The 24,359-nt window shown below is 44.6% G+C and overlaps 1 protein-coding gene across 6 annotated transcripts in view; it reads right to left on the bottom strand.

The window, feature by feature from the left end:
* The window catches only part of RAB3B (RAB3B, member RAS oncogene family), a 131,041-nt gene that overhangs the window by 35,993 nt on the left and 70,689 nt on the right, over positions 1-24,359 (bottom strand). The window lies entirely within an intron of this gene.

The raw sequence follows: 24,359 nt of genomic DNA, 5'->3' as shown, positions 1-24,359 counted from the left end.
TCACACCCTTGAGTCACTGCAGGCAGCAATACCATCTGATGCCTATTAGGTGAGTGTAACAACTTTTACTCATTACTGAGGTGGCCTAGATTTAACCTAGCACCTAGAGGTGAAAAGGTCTATAATTACCAACCTATTAAACATTCCATTCCTTTGGATCTGCTCCATGAAGCAGGTACATTACTCAAGAAATTAAAATATCTTCAGTTTGGGAGGTATTATGTATCATTTGCACAAATGTATTTCATCCATCTTTCAGCAAACAGATCCTCTGAAATAGCTGTAGGGAGACCAGAGCCTTATCTTCAAGGCACACGCTCAGTGTAATATATTGATTGCTGCAGTTACTCTTATGGATAAGCAGTTCTCAAATGAATGGTGGTGCTCAGCCTTCACACTCCAGCTTTTAAAAAAGGCCTTTCATGCTACTGGTTTAAAACATGATTAGCAAAGTTTCCTTCCCTTAGTCTTGGAGAAAAATGTCTAAGGATATGTCTACACCGCAATAAAAGACCTGTGGCATGGCCACATCTGGCCCAGGTCAGCTGACTTGGGCTCCCGGGACTCGGATTGCAAGGCTACAAAGCTGCAGTGCAGATGTTTAGGCTCAAGAAGGAGCCTGAGCTCCAACTCTCCACAAGGAGGGAGGGTCTCAGAGCCCAGGCTCCAGCCTGAGCCTGAAAGTCTATGCTGCAATTTTTATCCCCACAGCCCAAGCCCTGCAAGCCCAAGTCAGCTGACCTGGGCTCTGAGTCTTTTAGTGAAATGCAGATGTACCCTAAAAGGGCTTTATCAACCCTGCAGCTTCAGCAGAAAAATTCAGAGACTGGTTGAAAGAGTCTTTGCAGAATATAGTTTAAGGCAAATAAATCCATCTGTACAGAACTCCTTCCGAGATGTAGGACCTGATTCTAATCTCATCAGCAATGGTTTAAATCAGGAAGAGCTCCACTGAGTTCAGTGGAGTTACACCGGTGTCTAACTGTTATAAGTGAGATCAGAATCAGACCTGACGTATTTAAAGTCTCACTTCCCATAATTTTCAATATACACAGCCATAGTGCTTGCATCTGCTCATGAAGGGCTAAGATGCTGGCTGCCGAGCATGCAAGCCTCACTGTGAAAGCAGGAAAAAAAAACATTAACCATTGGTATTCTTCACCAGGTGTTACAGGGTGTTCTCTGGAGGAGGAAGGCTCGTGTAAACAAGTTCCTTTCAGCTTCCTGATAGGGTTTGGCCTTCCCCCACAACCATGGAGTCATGCAGTCCATGGGAATATCTACAGCCCTAGCCCAGAAATATCTCCTCAGTGGAGAAAGCTACAGCTTTCTACACCAGAGGATCCTTCTCTCTCCCTAAGGGTACGTCTACACTTCATGCTTCTTTCAATGGTGTGTAGAGTACATACACGAGTAACACATGTCTCACTCCCTCCTGACTGAGGTTTTAAGGCTGCACAGTTCCCTGCCTAACACTTGTGATATCCCCACCAAGCCAGTCTGCCTAAAAAGGCCAGTGCCTGTGCTTTGCTTTCTCTCCAAGGGCTGTGAACAGTGTATTGCCAGCACTTACAAGTTACCTCACGCCTCTTTCTAAGCCAGTATGTTTATTCTTAAGGTAAAAGCATTACAGAGAAAACAATAGAAGTCCCTATACGCAGGCTAAAAGCTTACCAGGAGTTACCCATCTGTTTTACGAGGCTCTAGTAAGCCAAAGTCTTTCCACCTCCTCTGCAAGGGTTGGGCCCCCCCCTTGAACACAAGGTCCTGTCCCTTTACTGGATCAGAAAGAAAGTCCTGTGTCAGTTTAAGCTCATCCTTTTAGACCAAAAGCCCTTTCTTTGTCTCTGGAAAACCCAGCTTGAACCAATATATACACACCACTCCAAGAGGCCGTTCCTCTCTAGAGTTGTTCAGTCTCAGCCCTGATCTATACTTAAAAATTATATCGACCTAGCTATGTCACTCAGGGCTGTGAAAAATACTGCATGCGATAGTTAGGTCGAACTAACCAACCCCTAGCATAGATGCAGGTAGGTCAGACAGGAGAATTCTTCTGTCGACCTAGTTACCACCTCCCAGAGAGATACATTAACTACATTGATGGACAAAACCCTTCTGTCGATGTAGGAAATACCTACACTACAGCGCTGCAGCTCTGCCACTGCAGTGGCTGTAGGGCAGACATGGCCTCAGTGACTCACCTTAATCACCCCCCACTGGTAACCTTCCCCCATGGAATAGAACACAATCATACATAAACCATCCATAATATAAAAAAATAAATAAATAATAATTGGAGATATACCAATCTCCTAGAACTGGAAGGGACCTTGAAAGGTCATCAAGTCCAGCCCCCTGCCTTCACTAGCAGGACCAATTTTTGCCCCAGATCCTGAAGTGGCCCCCTCAAGAATTGAACTCACAACCCTGGGTTTAGCAGGCCAATGCTCAAACCACTGAGCTATCTGCCCGCTCCCCCCCGCCTGCTCCGATACTGCATGCAGTGCAATGCAGTATCTATCATAATTGGATTTCTTTATTCTGTGTTTGTAGCAATTCCCCACCCCACCCTGAGTTTAAAACACAGCAAGCCCTTATCTAACTAACTAAGCACCTAAGTTTATTGTTTGGGAGAGTCTTCTAATGAAGGGGGGAAAATCATGAATACTGATTGCTTTTTTGAGTTGCCTGCAAGACCTTTAGACAGAATATAACTAAGCTGATTAAAAGATGAGGGAAGCAAGTACATGAGGTACAGGCAGAGATCAGCACAAATGATGTCGTACTTCTAATTAACAGCCTGGGAAGAACTGCCTGAGCCTTCAGTGTTCAGAAGCCTGTTTGGCTGTCCCTGACTGAAAATCAGATAGCTTTTTATAACTAGGCAAAGTAGTATCTTAGCAAGGTACATTGGTGCTAATAACTAACATGTCTGGGTTCTCTTGCGATAACACATGTACCTCCCCTTGACATTCAACTAAGTTTGCTATATGCAAAAGAATAAACAAAAAACCCTGTTACATGGGACCTTCAGACAAAAATATGAAAGCTCTTACAATACCTGAGCCATCAGAAGTTGAGCATGAGTCACAAGGAAAGACCCAAGACTAAATGCATTTGCATGGAGTACTTGTGTCAGATGCCCGACTACTCACATGATCCAATTCTTAAATCATGATAACATTAGCATATCCAGAATTTGTTAAACCTGCATTAACAGAAATAGAAAGCCAAGGACAACATTTAAAAGGGTCACCATACTTAAGATTTTAGGCCCCAATTTCATGCTTTTTTATTCAGGTTTGAAAGTCAGGATTCTCATTGATGTTCTTCTTTTGACAACTATGTGTGACCACAAAGAATTTAAAAGTGCAATTTCTCATCTGCATCAGGGTTCATCTAATCTAAGCACACGTACCACTTTTGTCCTAGAGCATGTGACAAACAGCTTGGTGGTAAAAAAAAGGATCAGACATCTATATAAATAAAAGATTGATCTGCAGTTCAACTGCTTGGATACAGTCACAAATGTTTACATTTCCAGTCCACTAACTCAGTGATTTATCTTCATTTGGATCCCTCACAATGACGCACTTCTGCCTTGAGTCAATGATATAAAATTTATTTTTAGAACAAAAATCCTAGTTCTTCCCTCCTCTGGGTTTTCCAGCACAGTCTACTCTGTGTCTGTCTTAGACTGTAAGAGAGTTGGGGCAGTGACTGACTGTGTCTTAGCACAAAGCACACTGTTGGTGCTTAACACGCAACAACAACAGTCATCACTGCACCAGGACATCAGTGATCTCCAGTTAGAGTGAAGAGATTTCTGCCCTCCCCCACCCAACTGGATAGCATCACACAGTGAGATTTATAATATGGCTTTTTACACCTTTCTTTCAATGGTGTTGTTTGTTGGAAACAGGATAAGGGATCATATGGTCCAGTGATGCCAGAAGTGACAAGTTATTTGACATCTAAGCATCTGGTGAAAAACATCTGACTCCTTGAAATCATAATTTGATTCCCAAAAGAGTTCCCTCAGCCCCTTCTCCTTGCAAGGTAGACAAACTAAGTTTGTGAAAAAGGGCGAGCCCTTTGGCGATTCCATACCTATACCCAAACAGAAACAAGTGGCTGGCTTATAGAATCACTATTTATGGGGTTCTGGCACACTGCTTACTTGGTGTCCTTATATTCAAGCACAATGGGCCAAATTCAGACCTGCTGTAAGCAGAGGCAACTCTGTTGACATCTGTGAAATTTCATCTGCTTATACAAAATCTGAATTTGACCCAACTATTAGGGTGACCAGATGTCCCGATTTTGGGGTCTTTTTCTTATACAGTAACTCCTCACTTAACGTTGTAGTTATGTTCCTGAAAAATGCAACTTTAAGTGAAACAATGTTAAGTGAATCCAATTTTCCCATAAGATTTAACATAAATGCGGGCGGTTAGGTTCCAAGGAATTTTTTTGGGGGCAGACAAAAGGCATTACATACTATACAGTACTGTACTGTGGTGAGGAGGTGCCCCGGCTTACCCCTGGGGCTCAGGGCTGGGGGTGAAGGGTCTGGGAGGGAGTTAGGGTGTGGGAGGAGACTCAGGGCTGGGGCAGGCAGGAGGTGCAGAGCACTTACCTGGGGCAGCTCCTGTTTGGTGCAGGGGGTGTGCAAGTGGCTCTGCACAGCGTGGCACCGCTCCCATGGCCGCAATTCTGGGAGATGTGATTCTGGGGGCTCCTCCCCCTCCCCCCCCCACAGGCAGGGCCACCTGAAACGCAGGGGCTTTAGGGGCTGCAGGGCCCTGGGCTAAGGGGGCCCCGGGGCCCTGGCCTGCAGCTCTAAAGCCCATTTCAGAATGCGGCCCTGCGCGCATGGGCCGGAGGACTCAGGAGGAGCAGGGGCAGCCGTGCAGCCAGCGGCCTGACAGAAGTGGCGCTTTCCCCTTCAAAGCGACACTTCTCTCTGGCTGGAGTTCTGGGTGGCCCTGCCTGCCAGGGGAGGGGGGGCAGCTTCCCCACTCGCTCCCTCCCTCCCAGAAAGTCCTAAGCGCCGCCAAAGAGGTGTTTGGCTGCGGGGGAAGCGCTGGGAGGGAGGGGGAGGAGGCAGAGAAAAGGAACTCGTGCAATGCTCCCTTGTAAAGTCAGCCAAACGACGTTATAAGGGAGCACTGCACAACTTTAAACGAGTATGTTCCCTAATGGAGCAGCGACGTAACTTTGAAACAACGTTAAGCGGGAGGACGGTAAGTGAGGGGTTACTGTGTAAGCTCCTATTACCCTCCACCCCCATCTCGATTTTTCACACTTGCTGTCTGGTCACCCTACCAACTATATTCACACAGAGATGGTGACTTGGACCAGCCACATTAATAGGGGATTCTCATCCATCAAAGACTCTCTGAGGTGGCATCTTGAAATGAATGTCCTCCATAACGTTATGGAATGAGGAACCATGACAACTCCACTGCTGGAAATTTAAGCTGTGTCTTGTTCCACTGTGCTGCTGAAGTTCAGGGATTGAAAATCATCATGGGCCAGGTTTTTTTCCCCTTTTCTCAGGAAAAAATATCTAACTGTGAATGCCAGATTTTTTTGCGCGGGGGGAGGGGGGAGGGCTACTGGCTGTAGGAGATCCACCACCATTAGTCTTCTCTGCTCAGCAACTTAACACTACCACCCTGGAACTATGTGCTTTTAACCTTGTTTCTTTGCTGATGCTGATTTAATCCCTGCAGACCTTCCATCTTCTTCATGAAGAGAGTAAAGTAGTTGGCTGAGCTGCAGGGACTTGGTGGCTCTTTATGGCAGTCCTTTATATTATATTGTATTTTATATACCTAAAAACACACACACACACACACACACACACACACACCAAATTTAAATTTTTAAACATATTGGAAAGAATTAAAGGCCTTAACACACTTAAATGTACCTCTGTACGATGGGTATGTATGTGTGTATATATGTAAATATATACACACACACACACACACACATATTTCATAGGGTTATAAACAGATTTTATCAGCATGAATTTGGGATGGCTGTAATTACATAGTCTTCCCAACAAGTATTTTATTTGTGCAATTTATCACATGGTGGCCATTACCCTATATGTAGTATATTATCCTCTTATACATATTAGCACTTACATAAGGATTTTAACTCATTCCACCTAAATTCCCTCTGTAGTTTTAATTCAATATGATTTTTTTAAATTCTTTTCTTTGTCTTAACTGTTGTGTAGTGTTGGTGTACACTGTTAAATAGTTGCAGTGTTCCACTCTAGAAGTTTCTGCACTTCAGCATGGTGGATGATGGATAAGATTTATATAATTTTTTTCCTTTGAAAAGGATACTCTGTGTTAAAGGCATCAAGAAAGTGGCTAAGCAAAAGCCACTTCTGAGACAAAAGGAAGTTTTGAGAATATTAGGCAGTGAGAGAAGAAAGCACAGGCTGCCCTATGAATCACTAAGAAATTAACAGTAAAAGTAATAATGTTGATGAGCATTGATCCTATTGTTCCTGCTGGCATCCAAAAATAGAATTAAACAGGAGAGCAAGATGAGTCACTGGTTACTATGGAGGAGATATGACATCATGAAATGCTTGTGAAGCTTAGTTCTTTCTCATTTCACCTGCTGGCAGAAGCAAATTAACCCTAGAGTTTAGCTCTCATTAAAACATTCCAGGTCAAGAGACAGAATTAACCATGTTATTTCTTTCTCATTGCCTAGTATTCCCATTGACCATGAGCCATTGGAACCTACATGAGTGAACTCACAATATAATGAAACCCTGTTAACTGTAATCAGCTAGTTGCAATATATGTTATATTAGCAACTTGGAGAAAAATTATTCCATGGAAAATGGAATACTTTACTGTAAGGCCTTATCTTTGCTAGGATTTTTTCCTTAATGTTTCCCACTTCAGCTAGCATCACTTCAGCTAGCATCACTTCAGCTCCAATAGTGATAGTAAAGACGGGAGGCCTAGTGTAGGCACAGTGCCAGTGGCGTGCCAGTGTTTCAGCCACCCTGTTTTGTACACTGTTAGACCACACAACCACATGCAGCTCCATCTAGATTAGTACCCCCAGCATTGCTACCAAGGGTGGACCTGCGCCAGTAGGACATTTTAGAAAAAAAACTTCTAGTATAGACACAGCCTAAGGCCTGGTCTATGCAAAAATTACGTCAGTTTAACTATCTTGCTTTGGAGTGTGAAAAATCCACCTCCCTGAGCAACATAGTTAAGCCAACCGTTGACCTAGCCACTGCCTCTCAGGGAGGTGGATTACCTATGCCAACAGGTGAACCCTTCTCATCGGCTTAGGTAGTGTCTACACTTGAAATGCTACAGTGGCGCTGTAGTGTTTAAAGTGCAGACAAGCCCTAAGGGGTTTTACAAAACATGGTTAGTCAGCAAGTGGGCACAAGGCTTTAAAATCCCTTGTTCCCCTTATTGTTAACTCTGTTTTCTATAACTGATGCTTTGAATGCCCCTGGGGCAAACTTGTACTACTACAAATAAGAATTAAGTCCTACATTTATATACTGCCTTTCCTTCCAAAGGGTCCAAACACACCTTACAAACAAAACTCATATAGAGAAAAAAAAAAGACACTAGACTCACTTCACCCCACCACTCAAATGCAGCCATTTCTGGAGTGAAAAACAGCAACTGATTAACATCACTCAGCAACTCTACACAACAATTTAGGTCAAGAAGTGAAAAACCGACTCAGTAAAGGCATTGTTTTGGGTCAGCAGAATGTAATTACCCAACATGGAATGAGATCAAGATACTGTGATTAACACTCCCGCTTATAAGGAGTTAAATTATTTTCCTTTTCCTAGCTGCTTTGAGATCACAGCACGGGATTAGCAGCCGTTGCCCTATTCAGCCGGTCAAACAATATTTGGGGTTGAAACAGGGCTGCTTGCTTCACAAACATATCTTCCCCTGCTTATCACTGTAAGGATCAGGTTTCCCTTCTGTGACATTTACAAGCCAGTGCCTGCAAAAGAGAAAAACTACTCAAAGATGTACACTGAAAAAAAGAGGATTAGGTTCACTGTGCCTATGTCTTACAGATATCTTTTATCTAGCTCAAACATCTTCATATAGAAATACAGACAACTCCATAACATATCTCCTTCCAACTTCCATTTCTTTAGTAGCAAATAAATACTGGAAGTTGACTGCGAATAAAATTCAACAGCTCCACTGCACTGTCAGGACTATGCACCGAATGCAAATGATGAAATCATTATTGCTACAATATAAACATTAACAGAGAGTCCTGTGGCACCTTATAGACTAACAGACGTATTGGAGCATAAGCTTTCGTGGGTGAATACCCACTTCGTCAGACGCATGTGGTGGAAATATAAACATTTGTTTTATTAATAATACACTCAGGTTCTTGAATTAGAATAATTATGTACATGCAAAGAACTTTATATTCCTAGATAAACCGATGTAAGGAATATATATAGGGATCTGTTAATCCAAAACTGAAGTGCAGTTACCACTGGGATGGAATATGACAGCTATTTAAAAGCTCAGAGCAACATTATACAACATGCAAACAGTCCTATGGCACCTTATAGACTAACAGACGTATTGGAGCATGAGCTTTCGTGGGTGAATACCCACTTCGTTGGATGCATGTCCGACGAAGTGGGTATTCACCCAGGAAAGCTCATGCTCGAATACGTCTGTTAGTCTATAAGGTGCCACAGGACTCTTTGCTGCTTTTACAGATCCAGACTAACACGGCTACCCCTCTGATATTATACAACATAAAAGGACAGTCTCAATCCAAGTTTATTTCTATCATAAGCAAAATGCCAAAGCAGAAAACACAAAATTCAGATTAGAGCATCTTGTTATGTGGTCTTTTTAGCATTTTGTACAGATCCTAATAAAAGATTTTGGTCTAGCAAGTAACAATAGAAAGGTGATAGTTGATGTGAATCAGCAATATAGATTTCAGAGTGGTAGCCGTGTTAGTCTGTATCAGCAAAAAGAATGAGGAGTACTTGTGGCACCTTAGAGACATCCGATGAAGTGGGTTTTAGCCCACAAAAGCTTATGCCCAAATAAATTTGTTAGTTGCTAAGGTGCCACAAGTACTCCTCATTCTTTCAGCAATATAGAGCCTCTACTCAAATTCACAGACATAGGAGGAAGCAATTCTAGTGATTAGGTTAGAGTAGTCGGCTGGGAGCCAGGCCTCTTCAGTCCTATTTCTAGGAGGTCAGATGTCAGGATAATGACCGTGTTGTAAAGATGGATAGATTCTATTGATTTGCTGCACGATCTTGGACCATTTGTAAAAGAGGGGTAAAAATATCTGCATCACCGGGGTGTTTATGAGGCTTAAATTAGTTTGTGTGTGTAAGGTGCGGTGTGTGTCCTAAGTAGATGTCCCCTCAAACTGTCCAAATGGGGTAATGGCAGCAGTTTTCTCTCTGTCTTCCAGATCCAGCACCACCTGGAAATACCCAGAGGTGAGGACTAAAGATTTTGGCCATTCCCAAAAGATCCAGAAACTCTTTGACTTTTGGAAGAAGATACACATCCTTTTGGGTTACCTGGATCAATCATGTATAATCACAGAACAGACACCTCCATCTTTCTTCGCCACTATCACTCAGGCAAAGCCCATGGACCATCTCTTTCTTTGTGGATGCCTGGGAAGACCAGATCTTGCACAATGCCAGTTGAATTCCTGGAAGACAGCTAGGGACACCCTCCTGTGTTTCTGTTTTCTCCAGGGGAATTCAGTGAGTGACTGTGGTGGTATGTCCAAAATTGGTGTCATCTCTGGAGAAGAAAGGCATCCTTAAGTTTTTCCATTAACTTGACCAGTTTCTGTACCTGTTCTTCAGTCAGGTCCTCCTGGTCAATCTGTACTGGAACTTCCCCTTGCTGATTACCACTGGTTGAGCCTAGAGATGTCATACCTTCAACCTTGTGGATGTATAATACCTGATTTCACTGAGCACGACCTTTCCCACTAGGACTACTGTAGCTGGCAAATAGAGCTCAGCAGTGTGAACCCTTGGATGAAGTAGGATGGTCCATTCACTACCATTTAACACTCTTAGTGGAATCTGTCCACCTTACTTTGGGCCAAAGTATTAGTCACATATACTCCTTTGGGCAAATCTGTTGCATGGGACCCTTCCATTAGGACAGAGCCCTGTTCCTGCTTTGACAAGGCACAACACTGTCCTTCCAACAGTCTCTCACTAAGTGGTGGAATAATAACAGGCTTCTTGCTAGCCCCCGCAGAAATCCCACTCTCCCCTCCTCATTTTACTGATTTACTTGACATTCAATCCTGGCTTAGACCAGGGCCATCATTGCCTTCCCATCCTGAGTGAAGGCAAACCACCTGAAGAGAGGCACGAGTCCAGTTAGTGCTTTGAGGATGTTCATTCCTACAATGCTAGGGATCGGTCTCTCCCCTGGGCTTGTGGTAATTGCATCCTTGATGACAAACATACTTTTGTTTGGGAAAGCCGGTCCCAACAGCGTTATTGGCACATCAAGGCATCCAAGCACAGGGATTCTTAGTCCATTCCCTGCAGTTAACCTTACAAAATTCACATTCTTCATTGGTGTATACAATCCTAAAAGTGCAGCTGAAATGAGCCTCGCTCATGGTGGTAACCTCTGAACCTGTGTCCAATAAACAAAGGGTAGGCACTTTGCCTGTCTCAATTCTACAACCAGACAGTTGCCAAACACTTTCTCCTTAAACTCTCTGTCAGAGTAATTTCCAGTAAACTTTCTTGCCCAACAGCAGCCATCTGATCTTCCACGGTAGTCAGGCTGTTTTAGATGGAAGAGTCTTGGTTGGAGCCTCCCCTTGAGAACCCTGGTTCTCCCAAGCTGTATGCCCTAGCTCCTCACAGAAATAACAGATGTATCTTCCCCGTTCATCCATGCAAGAAGTCCACCATTCACTTTGGTCTTTTGACATGGGAGCTCCCTCCCTCACACTCGCTGCCCTACTGCTCTGTGCTGTTATGAGTTGGAATAACTCCTCCTGTCGTGCGGCCAGGAGTCAGATCTGTCTCGCTCAGACTGACCAGTCTTAGATCCTCCTGGCCACTCTCAGATATGGAGCATGATTTTGGCTACGATAAATTGCTTAACTCAACCTGAACCTCTGCTGGAACTTGCAAGATCCTCAGGGCTGCTTTGGCAGCAGCTACCCACTCTTCCTCTTTGACAACTCCCGGTTTGATGGGATGTCTGGTGAAATCAGGGATCAGGTGATTGCAGGGTATATACAATACAGCTGGCTTTGTTGACGGCTTCTCAATAAGGGTTCTAGCCAGGTACATGGCATCTCTCTGCATTTCTAGGGCCTGTTGCAAGAACATGGCCTGCTCTTGACACCTGGACTCCTGCTCACTCAGCTCATTCTGGAGCCCTTTTAACTGTTCACGTATCTCTTCCATGGTCTTTACTCAAGTGCCACCACTCCTTACTGAGACTGAGCAACTAGCCAAGACTTACAAGTCTCTACGGACTAAGAGAGGGTCTAGTCCACTCCTATTTGTGATGCCAAAATGTAACGAGGTTAGGGGCAGAGGTATTTTAAAATGAGACCCTTCCCCCCACTAACTTATCTCAGTGGGACAAGAAAGCAACCCGTCTCTCACCATCCCCAGAGTTACCCAGAAGAACAGGCTGGGCATGGTTCCTTGCCTGTGGGAATGGGTGGGACACTAGTAACTCCAGGTGACGTCCTCCTCCTAATCTACCCAGCGAGGCTACTATGCAAGCAGGGCCTTGCCTGCTGTGACCTCAGTACACTCTTGGATTGGGTTTAAGGCTGAAATGCAGTTACCAAATACCCTCCCCCTTGAGGACACCATAGCTGCTCATAAGACCCTGGGACTGAACCTGAACACTGGAGACTATGGTGAAGGAGGATCCAAATTGCCACGCCCTCTCAACACAGTATGTCCTCTCCAGTTGCTCCTCTTACCCATATCAGGTCCCTCTGTGAGGTGGAGTAATCCCACCCAATTACTAGATAGGGATATATGAATTATTGGGAATCTAACTGGGTAATAGCTTTATCTTGAACTAGACTGTTAAAAAGGGCACACACTAAAAATACCAAATCAAACAAAACATTTATTTTTCTCAGGAACAGCCTAAAAATGGGAGAAAATTTATTAACAGGTTTCAAAATATACTAACCAGTTGAAAGGTTTTAAAATACACTAAACTATTTTTATATATACACATACACACACATACACACACACACATACATACACACACACACACACACAAAACCACTTTAAACAATAACAGTCTGTTAGTGGTGAACCTTGGCTTTTCAGACTGAGTGGCAGAAGAGGTGTGTGGTGAGGATAATGCACCACCCACTAGGTTATAATGTCACCCAGAGTTCCACACAGGGGCGGCTCCAGGCCCCAGCACGCCAAGTGCGTCTTGGGGTGGCAAGCCGCAGGGGGCGCTCTGCCTGCGGAGGGTCCGCTGGTCCCACGGCTTCGGTGGATCTTCCGCAGGCATGCTGGGACCAGCGGACCCTCTGCAGGCAAACTGCTGGAGGCAGCCTGCCTGCCGTGCTTGGGGCAGCAAAATCCCTAGAGCCGCCCCTGGTTCCACACAAATTAACGCAGCAGTGTCCATACTCCACTTTTTTCTCTTTTTGTGCAAGCCCCAAATCCTCCCCTACAACAGAGACCCGGGTTCAAAAGGTCACTTGATGATGTTCCCCAGTAGGCTTGTGCAAGAGAGTGAATGCATAGGCTGAGTACTTACTGGAGGGAGAAGTGCTCAACTCCCCCACCCCACCCCATCGTTAAGGGTCAACTGCAAAGGAGAAAACAAGAGAAAATAAAAGAAAAACCTGTCCTCATCTAAGCTCAGGATGCACCTGCCTGCTGCAAGGGGTGGGGGGGCACCTTTGTCCAGGGCTGTGCACTGCTCACGCAGGTCTAAGCCTCAGGACTGGACAAGCCTTTGCAGAACCAGCTGCAGTTACCCCAGGGCTGCCTTCTCCCTGGACTCAGGGGCTGCCAGGCCAGTGCTAGTCACGGCTCCCTGTATGGCTGGTCTCAGGGCAGCATGGGGGGGAGGGGTTACTGGTAGGGTTGACAAGCCTCCAGGATTGTCCTGGAGTCTCCAGGAATTAAAGATGAATCTTTAATTAAAAATTATGTCATATGACAAAAACCTCCAAGAATACAGACAACCAAAGTTGGCAACCCTAGTTACTGGACTCCCACAGATTGGATCACTCCCGACTGCTCCACTCACTCTCCTTGGCTGGGATCTCTGTGACTGTCTCACAGTCCTTTACAGCCGGTCTTAGATTCCCCAGGACACCTCTACAGGCCTCCCCACCTCGTCTCTGGTGCTGTTGTTCTCTTCCCTCCACAGGGTCCGGCCTGACTGGGTCTGACACCTCTTCACGGAAGATTTTCTGCTTTGTGTACTGACAGTCACCCCGCACACCGGCTCTCTCACAGCAGTTTTTATGTCTTTAGGCAGCTCCCCTCCAGCCTCTCACCCAGCTCTTCTGCTCCTGGCTTTTGGACACAACTCCTCCCCCCACTTGGGGCTGCTCTCGTTGTCTCTTTCCCCCACAATGCACATGGAGATCGGGACTTGAGCGGGCGCTCCCTGACTGGTCAATCAGACTGACCTGGGGTGCTGGCTACTTCCCATTGGCTCTGGTCTTGGAGGTCTCTGATTGGCCAGAGGCCCTGTCTGTCCCAGGATGCTGACTCCTCCTTGGCCCCTCCCCTCTCTCTTGGCATGGGAAAGGGCCAACCAAACAAACTCACAAAGTTTTAGTAAGGGGCCAACTGTCCTCTTACATAAAGCTGTGCCAAATTTTAAGCATGTATAGGGTTTTTTTGCTGAAAAATGCAGATTCAAGGCAACTGAAATGGTTCACAAATTTGAGCTGATTTTGCTGAATCGTTTCAGTTTTTAAAAAGAAAAAAAAATCAGAAACGTCAAAAGAAAATGTTTTGACTTTTCACGTTAAAACGTTTCATTTTTGGACTGTCCCTAAATTTTATATTAAAAAAATTAAAAACCTCAAAAGGAACAAAAAGTTGTCTTTGACTGGAAACAATTTTCTACATTTTTGTTCCACTAAAATTTTTTTTTAAAAAAAGTCATTTCTAGCTACAGGAGAATTCCCCTTGGTGCCCTGCACCAGCTGGAGGCAGCTCATAATGCATCCCCAAGAATTAATTCACAGTTCCTTTAAATGTGCTATTGTCATTAGGAGCTAAGCAGTGTTGCCAACTCTTGTGATTTTATCACAATATTTGGTGTTTTTCTTGAAATTCCAACTCCTGGACCCACTTTAATATGACAGCATTTCCTCTTTAATTTAGAAGAAAAGTAGTAAGTTTCTAGCCCTCATGGTTGTGGAGAAAAGCCTGAAAACATGACTCAAATGCACCCAAAAGACTCAATAACCAGAAGGCAGATAAAAAGACTCCAAATTAATTTACAGTATTTAAATCTCATAAGATTTTGGGGCTTGACGGATGATCTTTCATGTTTGGAGCTGGAGATACTAATTCCATACCAAATTTAATTTTCATAAAAAAGAAAAAACCTGACCACTGTGGCAAAATATAAATATACACACACATCTGATATATTACTTAAGAGTTTAACTGGTGAAAAACGTATTTATTTATTTACATTCAGATCCCAAACACAACCAAACGGAATTTTCTCAAACATTCAAAATAAATCCTCGTCTCAGCGGAGAACAAACAGGCGACGTTTCAGCCGAAAGCACCACTATTTTCCTGTAGTTATAAGCACCTTAAAATAGAGGCTTAGAATCAAAGTGCTTTGTCAACTACAGCGTTGCTAGTGCAATGATGTTCAGTAATAGCATAAGAAAAATAAAAAAAGATAATCTGCTGATATTTACTGCAATAATTTCTATTTTAACTACAGGATCCAGATGTTAAACCATGAGATATATTATGCCGTAGTTCCAGCTGGTTCTTTTATACTCCTGAGACAGTCCAATAACAGTTCTGAGTTTACTTTTAGGTCTTTTGTGTGATTATATTGCCCTAGGAGCTTTTTGGGTTGGGAATCTGTCCTTTTGCATGCTATTTTAGCTTCATTCAGCTTTGAGCTGAAGCAATTTCTCTCTTTCTTTCCTATTTAAAAAAGGTGTTTAACAAATCCTTCCCAACATTTATATGCAGGCTTTTTCATTTTTGAAAAGCAGTATTTTCCTATGCACACATTTTCTTTAGAAAATTAGATCCATGCCTTTGAGCCAGCAGGTACTAGCATGAGCTCTGACCTCCGTGCAAGCAGCTCTGAGCTTGCTCTTTGAAGGACTGAAAAAAGTTTGCCTCTCAGTTCAACTGCATATTCATCACCCTGCAAATAGACAGCATATCAGCACGCTATACTACCATGTGCCCTTAATTCTCTTATCTGAAACTTGCATATTGGGGGCAAGAATGGGGACAAAAATGAAGGGCCAAATTCTGCTCCTGCTATCTTCAGCTATATAAAGATTTTGACCTAACAAAACCAGTACAGTTCCACTGCAAAAAGGGGTGGTCAGCAAAGCCTATTCTGGATAGAGCTTTGCCTCATGAGTGATCCTTGTACCCCATGAGTGGCCTTCAGGGATACAGCTGAGATATGGGGGAGGGGAATAAATCCAAGGGGACTGTGACTTCATAAGTCTACAGTCATTCTCTCCAGGGGGCCAGCAAATTGAGTGTGAGGAATAGCATCCTGAGGCTGCGATACCAACCATGGATGTATTGTCTGAACAGACACTATCTTATTATTTAAATACATACTTTCATATTTCATTTTCAAGAAAGATTGAGAAGAATCACAATGACATTTGCAAGTTAAAAATAATGTAATAGGGTGTTAGAAGGAATGAGGGGAGACCATATTGTCTAGAAAGCCAACAAACTTTAACCCAGCCAGAGACCCATCCCAGCAGCCCCTAGTTCCTGGCAGTCCCACCCACAACAAGAACACCTTTTCAATTCCCATTCCCCTCCTCACCCTTCTCTTTAAATGCACCTATAATCCATCTAGTGCGGTAGGAGAAGCCCATTCCAAAAGTAAATTTCAAACCTCAATACCTAGGGTTTTTTGGGAGGTTTTAAACTGTTTAGTGAGAAGGCTGTAGGCTTGCTTAACTGCAGTGTATTTATGAACCAGAGGCAATTTTCAGTAGTTTGGAGCACCCATAACTGCCACTGATATTAGTGACATCACTCAGCACCTCTAAATATCAGATTACAAGGTTTTAACCCAGTGTACGCAATCTTGGTTCAAAATGAGGTTGCACAGATATAACTAAGGCCAGAATTGGGCTCAGTGTATGTTGTCTATGTGTCTAATTAGCCTGAAAACTAGCACTAATGGATGCTCACAACTGCATGAGTTTCACACAGTGATGCCCACCAGCTAAGATTGAATATTGACATGAAAAACACTGCTGCGTAACTAAATCACATCTCTAGTGATGTGTTAAGCAATATGAGGCACAAAAGCCACAGACCATATCAAACTAGCTCGTAGCTAGGCTAATGTTTGTGCATGCATATAGGAGGTGAAGGACGGAGAATTACCATCCTAGCAGGAAATGTGTTTACTACATGGAAAAACAATTTGGTTTGCTACAGTATTAGCATTTTCACTCCTGATCCAGCTCTCATGGAAGTCAATAGACATTAATGGACGCTGAATCGGGCTCTCAGTGAGGCCTACTGTCTGCAGAGTAATCAGCAATCTAGGGTGATGCGCTGTCCTGAATTGGGTGGACAGTCCCGAAATGCAGAGTTTAGGTTGAACATTAGGAAAAACTTCCTGTCAGGGTGGTAAAGCACTGGAATAAATTGCCTAGGGAGGTTGCGGAATCTCCATCATTGGGGATTTTTAAGAGCAGGTTGGACAAACACCTGTCAGGGATGGTCTAGATAAGACTTAGTCCTGCTTTGAGTGCAGGGAATTGGACTAGACGACCTCTCGAGGTCCCTTCCAGTCCTATGATTCAAGTCCTGGTCCTGGGCTGAATGACTCCAGGACAGCATTTGTCCTGGATTCCCTGTGGTGTCGCTCCTTGCCTGCCCAAGGCTTAGGGGTGGTGCCCTCCTCCCGGTGGGGGGGGAGGGGAGGCTCAGGTGGGCCTTGGCTCTTCCTCACCACAAAGCCCTGCCCCATGCTCCTCTTCTTCTCCTCCCCACCCCCCGAGGCCCTGCTCCCTGGGCAGGCCAGAAGCCAGAGCCAGGCAGTAGTAAGAGCTGCCCAGGGAGCCCAGGCTCCTGTTGGGAGCCCCGGACCCTCCACCTGTTCTGGGCAGCAACGTGGGCAGGGGGCTTCTCTCGGGCATCCCGGCCCCACACCCAAGGCAGATGGAGGGTCTGGAGCTCCCCACAGCAGCCCAGGGTCCCTGGGTGGCTCTTACCACAGCCTGGCTCTGGTTTCCAGCCTGGCCTGGGTGCAGGGCCCAAGGGGGTAGAAAAGGAGCAGGAGTAGGGTCTCAGGGGGGCAGAGCTCCTGAATGTGTCCTGCTTTTGCCTTTTGAAAAGGTGGTCACCCTACATGTTGTATCAACCAGGCAAGGTACTAACAAACTTCAACAGGACTTTATTTTTAAAGTGGAAACCTCTTTACCAAGCTGCTGCTGCACCCTCTGTAACTCTCACTCTGCCTCCTCAACTCCTACCCCCGCCTTCCTGTTTCCTGTCCTTTTAGACTCCCAACAGCCAGTGCTCCCAGTTCTAATAATGACAAGCAACATCTAAACACCACACTACAGCAATCCCCTTCTGTGAGTGCTCAATTCAGTCCAGGACGTATGCAGATCCCGAGTGGTAACCTCATCCTGGTTTATAGTGAGCCTACAGAGAAGGAGAACTTGAGGGTCCTGTCTGTGTCTAATGGTCTGACTCACAAATCCTGTTTATGTTAATTACAGTCCTATCTCTGCTTTCCCATGAGATGGAGTGAGGGGAACACCTGCACTTCTCCAGCTTTCTCCTTTGCCTATCTCTCAAGATACAAAATAGACCCTGAACGGGAGGAAGAGAAAACTGTAAAATGAGCATATTTCCCAGATGTTGGAGCTGTGAATGATGTGTATAAACTGCATTATCTAATGTGTAAATCTCCAGGACGCAGCCTGGATTGTTTGAGATTTATTTGTATAGCACAATGCAAGTGTGTGGTCCTTTACAGATTAAGGCCAGATTCATTACTGTGTGCCTCTGTTATTACCCTGGTGTAACTCCATTAACGTGGTAGTGGATCACACCTATGGTCTCCCCAAACAGCTTTAAATCTAACAAACTATATATTAACATGAGATTTGTTTTATGAAGTACTTTTTTTTTTTTAAGTGGTACGTATGGCAGATAGAATATCCTTTCATGTGATGACAGTGCAAGCTCTTTAGGGAAGGGACTGTATTTTGGTATAGTGCTCAGCACAATGGGGCCCTCATCCACAGCTGGAACTCCTAGCCACTACCACAATACACATAAATAAATAATAATAATAATAATATGCAGATGTCTTACTGTCACAATTTTGTCTAGTATATTGCCCCTTATATTTCTAGATGTTGGCTGGAAGTAGCTGCCATACTGAGTTCAGGTTGGAAGCAATTTGCTACAAAGGGCAGACACACTTTGCTCTTTCATGGATACTTCATTTTTGTTCCTTCTTGACAGACGTTTTCCCTTACTCTCAAATAATAGCCATTCAGACTGAAAGTACATGATTGCTCTTTGTATATGGATCATCATAATCTATGGTATATAAAGTTGAAAGGAAATGTGGATTCTTATAAGAAAATTATTGATTCATTTCAAACAGGGGAAACTTGTAACACAAAAAGTAACCGAACAAAACAATTTTCAGAGGGACCATCAAGACATGTAAATGCATTTCTGCATAACTTCAGGATCTTACTGCTGTCTTGCTTGTTACGTCTACTGTGGTAATGCCTAAGAGCGTCAGTCATGGAGCAGGAACCCATTGTGGTAGACACTGTACATACTGGGGAAAAAAAGACTGTCCCTGCCCCCAAGATTGTCCCCTCCCCACCTTTGCTTTAGACCCTCATTTGTATCACATCAAATCTAGATTATAAGTTTTTGTTTCATAAAACACCTACCACTTCTTTGGGCTCCCAAAAATAATAAATAATAATTCTCCATAGCGCACGTCTTAAATAGCAATGGCCTCATTTGCAAGAGTGGTGCTAAACTCGTTTCTAAGTTAAGGTTTGAAAGAATGTAACTAGACAAACGCAATTCTCTCTAGATAGACAGAGCCCAAAATTCATAGAAACATGACACCAGACTAGGTGGAGCATTGGTTTTCACCAGCATAGGGCAATTATTAAGTGTTCCATTATCATCACACTTTTAGAAACACTCACAACTGAGGAATTGTGAGTTGAGGAAAAACACTGTGAAATATTTAACATAAGAAAGTGCCTTTTATAAGCAAGAATCAACTTCTGGGAGTTCCCCTTCTTGCCTCTGTATGAAGATGCACATTTCACTTGGATAGATGGAGGACAAAGATCTTTGAGCTGCTTTGAGAAATACGAATTATTTACTACAACAGAGTAAAAAAATAAATGCCCTCAGGGTTAGATCCTGCTCCCATTGACTTGAATGGGGCAGGATCAGGCCCTCAGGGAGAAACTTAAGATGTAAGTGAGCAGAATTAGACTCAGCAATGCAGTAAAGAACTTCAACTGTGTGGGAGACGTGACTTCAGCAATACCATGACTGCCTCACTCTTGAAATAAAAACACAATTACGAAGAGTGCAGTTATTTTTCTTCCTCCTAATTTATCCATCTTTGTTATGAAAAAGAGTCACAATTCAGCCTGATGGTAGAACTTGGTAGCAGCAGTGAAGGCTATTTTGTTGGAAATCTGGATCTTATACTAACACACGTGACCAGGGTAGGAGAAAATGAGAAAGGGAATGATAACGTGGCCCTTTCATGAAGTAGAATGATGTTTGATCTTGGAGGAGGCTCCTTGTTAGTCTACCCTCCACTTCAGGAATTATACCGCACAAACTGCCCTCAGAAGGAAGAGGGGATAGAGAACAAAATGGTTATCCCCAGGATGAGCAGGTACAATAAGAACACACTCAGATAGCTGAGAGGGAACATCAGCTTCACAGCTAACTGTACCTAAACCCCTTGGACTCAATTCAGTTTTCTTGAGGGGGGGAGTTTTTCCGATGGGTTTCTCTTCACTGAGCTGGTCAATTTAAGACTGATGTTGATAGAATCCAAAATCATCTCTAATCTTTGACCGGATATTGTTCTTTGCTGCTTCCACAACACAGAACTGGATGGAGTGATGTGTGGTAAAAGACTTCATTTTACAGAGCTGTCAAGTGGCACTCTTCACAGGTAGTAAATTTGCTTAGAAAGAGACATGCATCCGACCAAGTGGGTATTCACCCACGAAAGCTCATGCTCCAATAAGTCTGTTAGTCTATAAGGTGCCACAGGACTCTTTGCTGCTTTTACAGATCCAGACTAACAAGGCTACCCCTCTGATACCTAAAAAGAGAGTGCATGCACACCCTGAAATCACTTCCAAACCTAGGTGTCCTAGTCACTTGCCTGGAGCACCTTTCTGCAGCAGGCTGCAGCATGACAGACATATCTGCTTCAGTTTTCCCTTTCAGAATCCCCAGTAACTCCATGAGATCTCTCTTGATACAATAATACCCTCTGTAGCGGGATATGCATACCCCATCCCTCTTTTGGGGCGGGGTAGAGTTATGATACCACCCCCTGACAGTCTTTAGGCCGAAAGTGGTGTGGCCCAGAAGCTGGAGATGGTGGTTTAGTGGCCCTTGGGGTCAGGACAGTGTGGCCCAATGGTCAGAGTCAAGGGTAGCGGCCCTTGTGTTCAGGGCAGCGCAGCATAGTGGCCAGAGTCAATTACAGCAGCCCTTGCATTCAGGGCAATGCAGCCTAGTGGCCAGAGTCAATTACAACAGCCCTCGCATTCAGGGCAGTGCGGCCTAGCGGCCAGAGTCAATTATGGCAGTCCTTGCATTCAAGGTAGTGCGGCCTAGTGGCTGGAGTCAATATAACCGCCTTCAGGTGCAGGGCAATATGGCCTAGTGGCCAGGGTCCATATAACTGCCCTCTGGTACAGAGCAGTGCGACCCAATGGCTAGAGTCAATATAGTGGCCCCTAGACACAAGGCAGTGTGGCCCAACGGCCAGTACCCGGGGAGGAGGAAGGGGCCACCTCCAGGGCCCATCCGACTCCACCAGACCATGACTGAGAGCCCTGACAGTGGCAGAGGGGTCCGCACTGGGTCAGTGGGGAATCCCACCAAAACACACCGACCTTCACTAGGGTGGGAGGTACCACTCACACACCCTCCCTGGGTCACTTCCTACCGCGTTTCCAGGTGTTATAGTCCATTAAGCACTGGGGTTTCTGGGATCAACACAGGTGATTCCCTGCAGCTCCATTAGCCGCAGACCTCCAGTCCGGCTCTCAGGGTCTCCAGTTCCCGCAGGCAAAGGCTGTGATGGCTCTTCAGCTGGAGCCTCCGCCAAAGGTCCTTCCCCTCCGGCGGTCTGCCTAGAATGAACTGGGCTACTCCCTTTTATACTGAGGCAGTAGTTGGAGCATGCCTGGCACGATCTGAGGGACGGGACTTCAGCCACCCATAGTGTGGGGTTAACCCTCTCTTGTCCAGTGCAAGATATGCATGCCCCATCACACCCTCCTTAGGGCTGATTTATTATGAGACGTGCAAATGATGCAAAACATAAGTCCCAAACACATACAGTTCATTTCTCACCCCAGTGCAGACAGACAGTCATTAAGATCAATGGATAAACTGTCTTAATGAGCCCCACATCACACACCGGCACCTTTGACCATGCCCAGACTCTCTGGTAATCCCCCTCATCCTCATACCAGGACAGCCATCCCATCCCTTCCTACTGGAGTAAAATCCCACTCTTCCCAGAAGGAACTCCCACAGCATCTTTGCTGGGAGATCATCTTTACCCTGTGAGCATCCCTTGCTCCCTCCTGGCCCAGTCATGGGTTCTTCTCGATCCAGCTATCTGGCCCTGGAGACATCAGCAGATAAGCATGTCTGTTGCTTCCCTGCCTTTGGCTAACTCTGGCCCTTGGCTCTGGCTCTCTGGTTTAGAGACAGTAGGTATCTCCCTCTCCTGTTCCTCCTTCCTTCAGCCCTGGTTCAGGCATGGGGATATCCACCAGAAAACCCCTCCAGCTTTTTTCAAGATCCCAAACATACAGTTTCTAACAGTTCTGCCCCTGACTTCCATTCAAACAGTTCTGACTCACCAGGTCTCTCTCAGCTCACTGGGTCTCACTCTTGTCTCTGATTCTCCCTGGCCCTTAAGAGGGTACGGCAGCAACTGGCCAAACAGGAGCACTTGATATGGCACACAGGGAAGTTGGACCTAGTTCATTTACTAGCCCAGCCACCCTTTTTCCTCCACTGCAATGAATCTCAGAGGAAACACCGCAGCAGTCTGCTTTGAACACCATGTGTTAACGAACACCATGAGCTCACTTCCTTCCATTAATTCCGGGGCATGACTCTAAATCCCTATCCTCAAAGTGGAGCCTCAGTGCTGAACAATTACATTATGCCAACATTCATAATACTTAGTGGCTAGAAATCTCTTGGGTCCTAATTCTTGTATCCATTACTCCTGTGCAATCTCACTGAAGTCGGGTGTAAATAAGGACAGAATTTGGTGCTTGGTAGTATGTTGTTTTTTAAGAAGGCAAACAACCCACAAATAACTATTAGCTTCAGCATTCTGGTCTAGACATATCCTTTGATTTCAATAGTGATATTGCATCAAATCAGCCCTGCGTTGATTAGGATAGTTATCATACTGCCAATATTATGTAAAATTACTCAGATAAGAACTGGCGCCATGCTGGTGCATGTTTGTTTGCCTCATTGTAATTAATGAACAGACTTGCTTAGATAAACTCTTTCCATCTCAGGGAATGAGTTATAAACATGAACCACCTCCACATCTGTCCTAACTTTTTGAACATCTTATTGGAGAGTATCCTGGCTTGATCTCATCCCATCCTTGTTTGGATGATGTGTTCACTGCTCTTCTAATGTGTGCACACACTACAGTTCTGAAAATACAACAGACATAAACATTAACTGTGGAAAGCAGAAAAACAGCAGAAATGAATTGTGAACCTTGCCAACATAAATAAATAAATAAATGGAGATATACCTATCTCCTAGAACTGGAAGAGACCTTGAAAAGTCATTGAGTCCAGCCCCCTGCCTTCATTAGCAGGACCAATTTTTGCCCCAGATCCCTAAGTGGCCCCCTCAAGGATTGAACTCACAAGCCTGGGTTTAGCAGGCCAATGCTCAAACCACTGAGCTATCTGTCCCCCCAAGGGATTATGAACATGTAGGTTCATTATCTCTGAGCCAATTAATGAAAAGGGGAAAGACAATACTGGAAATACTTCATGAGTTTATCAAAGTGATTGTGTTCCATTCTGGACACCTCATTACTAGGAAGATACTGACAAACTGCAGTGAGTGCAGGGAAGAGCAACAAAAATGATTAGGAGTTGGAGGAACTGACCCACTAGAAAAAGATTAAAAGGGAGGAAATGTGTATAAACTGGCTAAGGATATGTCTACACTTCAAGCTAGAGGAGTAATTTCCAACTTGAGGAGACATATTCATGCTGGCTCTGATTGAGCTACCAAGATAAAAACAGAAATGTAGCTGCGTTGGTGAGAGCAGTGGGAGGCGCTAGCTACCCCAAATACGTCTTCAATGGGCACTTACTCAGGGTGGCTATCCCCTCCCACTGCTCATGACATTGTGGCTACACTTCTATTTTTAGCACACTAGCTCAGCCTTCAAGATGAAAATTATACCACCAGGTTGGAGTGCAGACACACCCTCAGCGTCAAGTAAGGGGCAGGGTTACACACTAACAATCTGTGAATATTTAAGGATGCAAACAGAAGAGAGAGGAATTATTTAGGTAAATAGATGTACCAGGCTGGAAGTGAGAAAGGGGCTTGGGTTGAACATCAGGAGAAACTTCCTGAAAATGACGGTGGGTGGTAGGACTGGGGGAAAAAAAAAAAGATGGAATCCTCATCACTTGATGTATTTAAAAGCAGACTGGAGAAAGCTATAGCATATTTTTAAGGACTGTTCCTTTGTTGATAGTGGGATGGGTTATGACCCAAAGTTTGTTTTGATTTCTAA

This window comes from Mauremys reevesii, linkage group 8 (genome assembly GCF_016161935.1).
Source record: "Mauremys reevesii isolate NIE-2019 linkage group 8, ASM1616193v1, whole genome shotgun sequence".
In the NCBI taxonomy this organism is placed as follows: domain Eukaryota; kingdom Metazoa; phylum Chordata; order Testudines; family Geoemydidae; genus Mauremys; species Mauremys reevesii.
The sequence above is the reverse complement of the archived record's forward strand: the minus strand, read 5'-3'. Positions and strand labels throughout refer to the sequence as shown.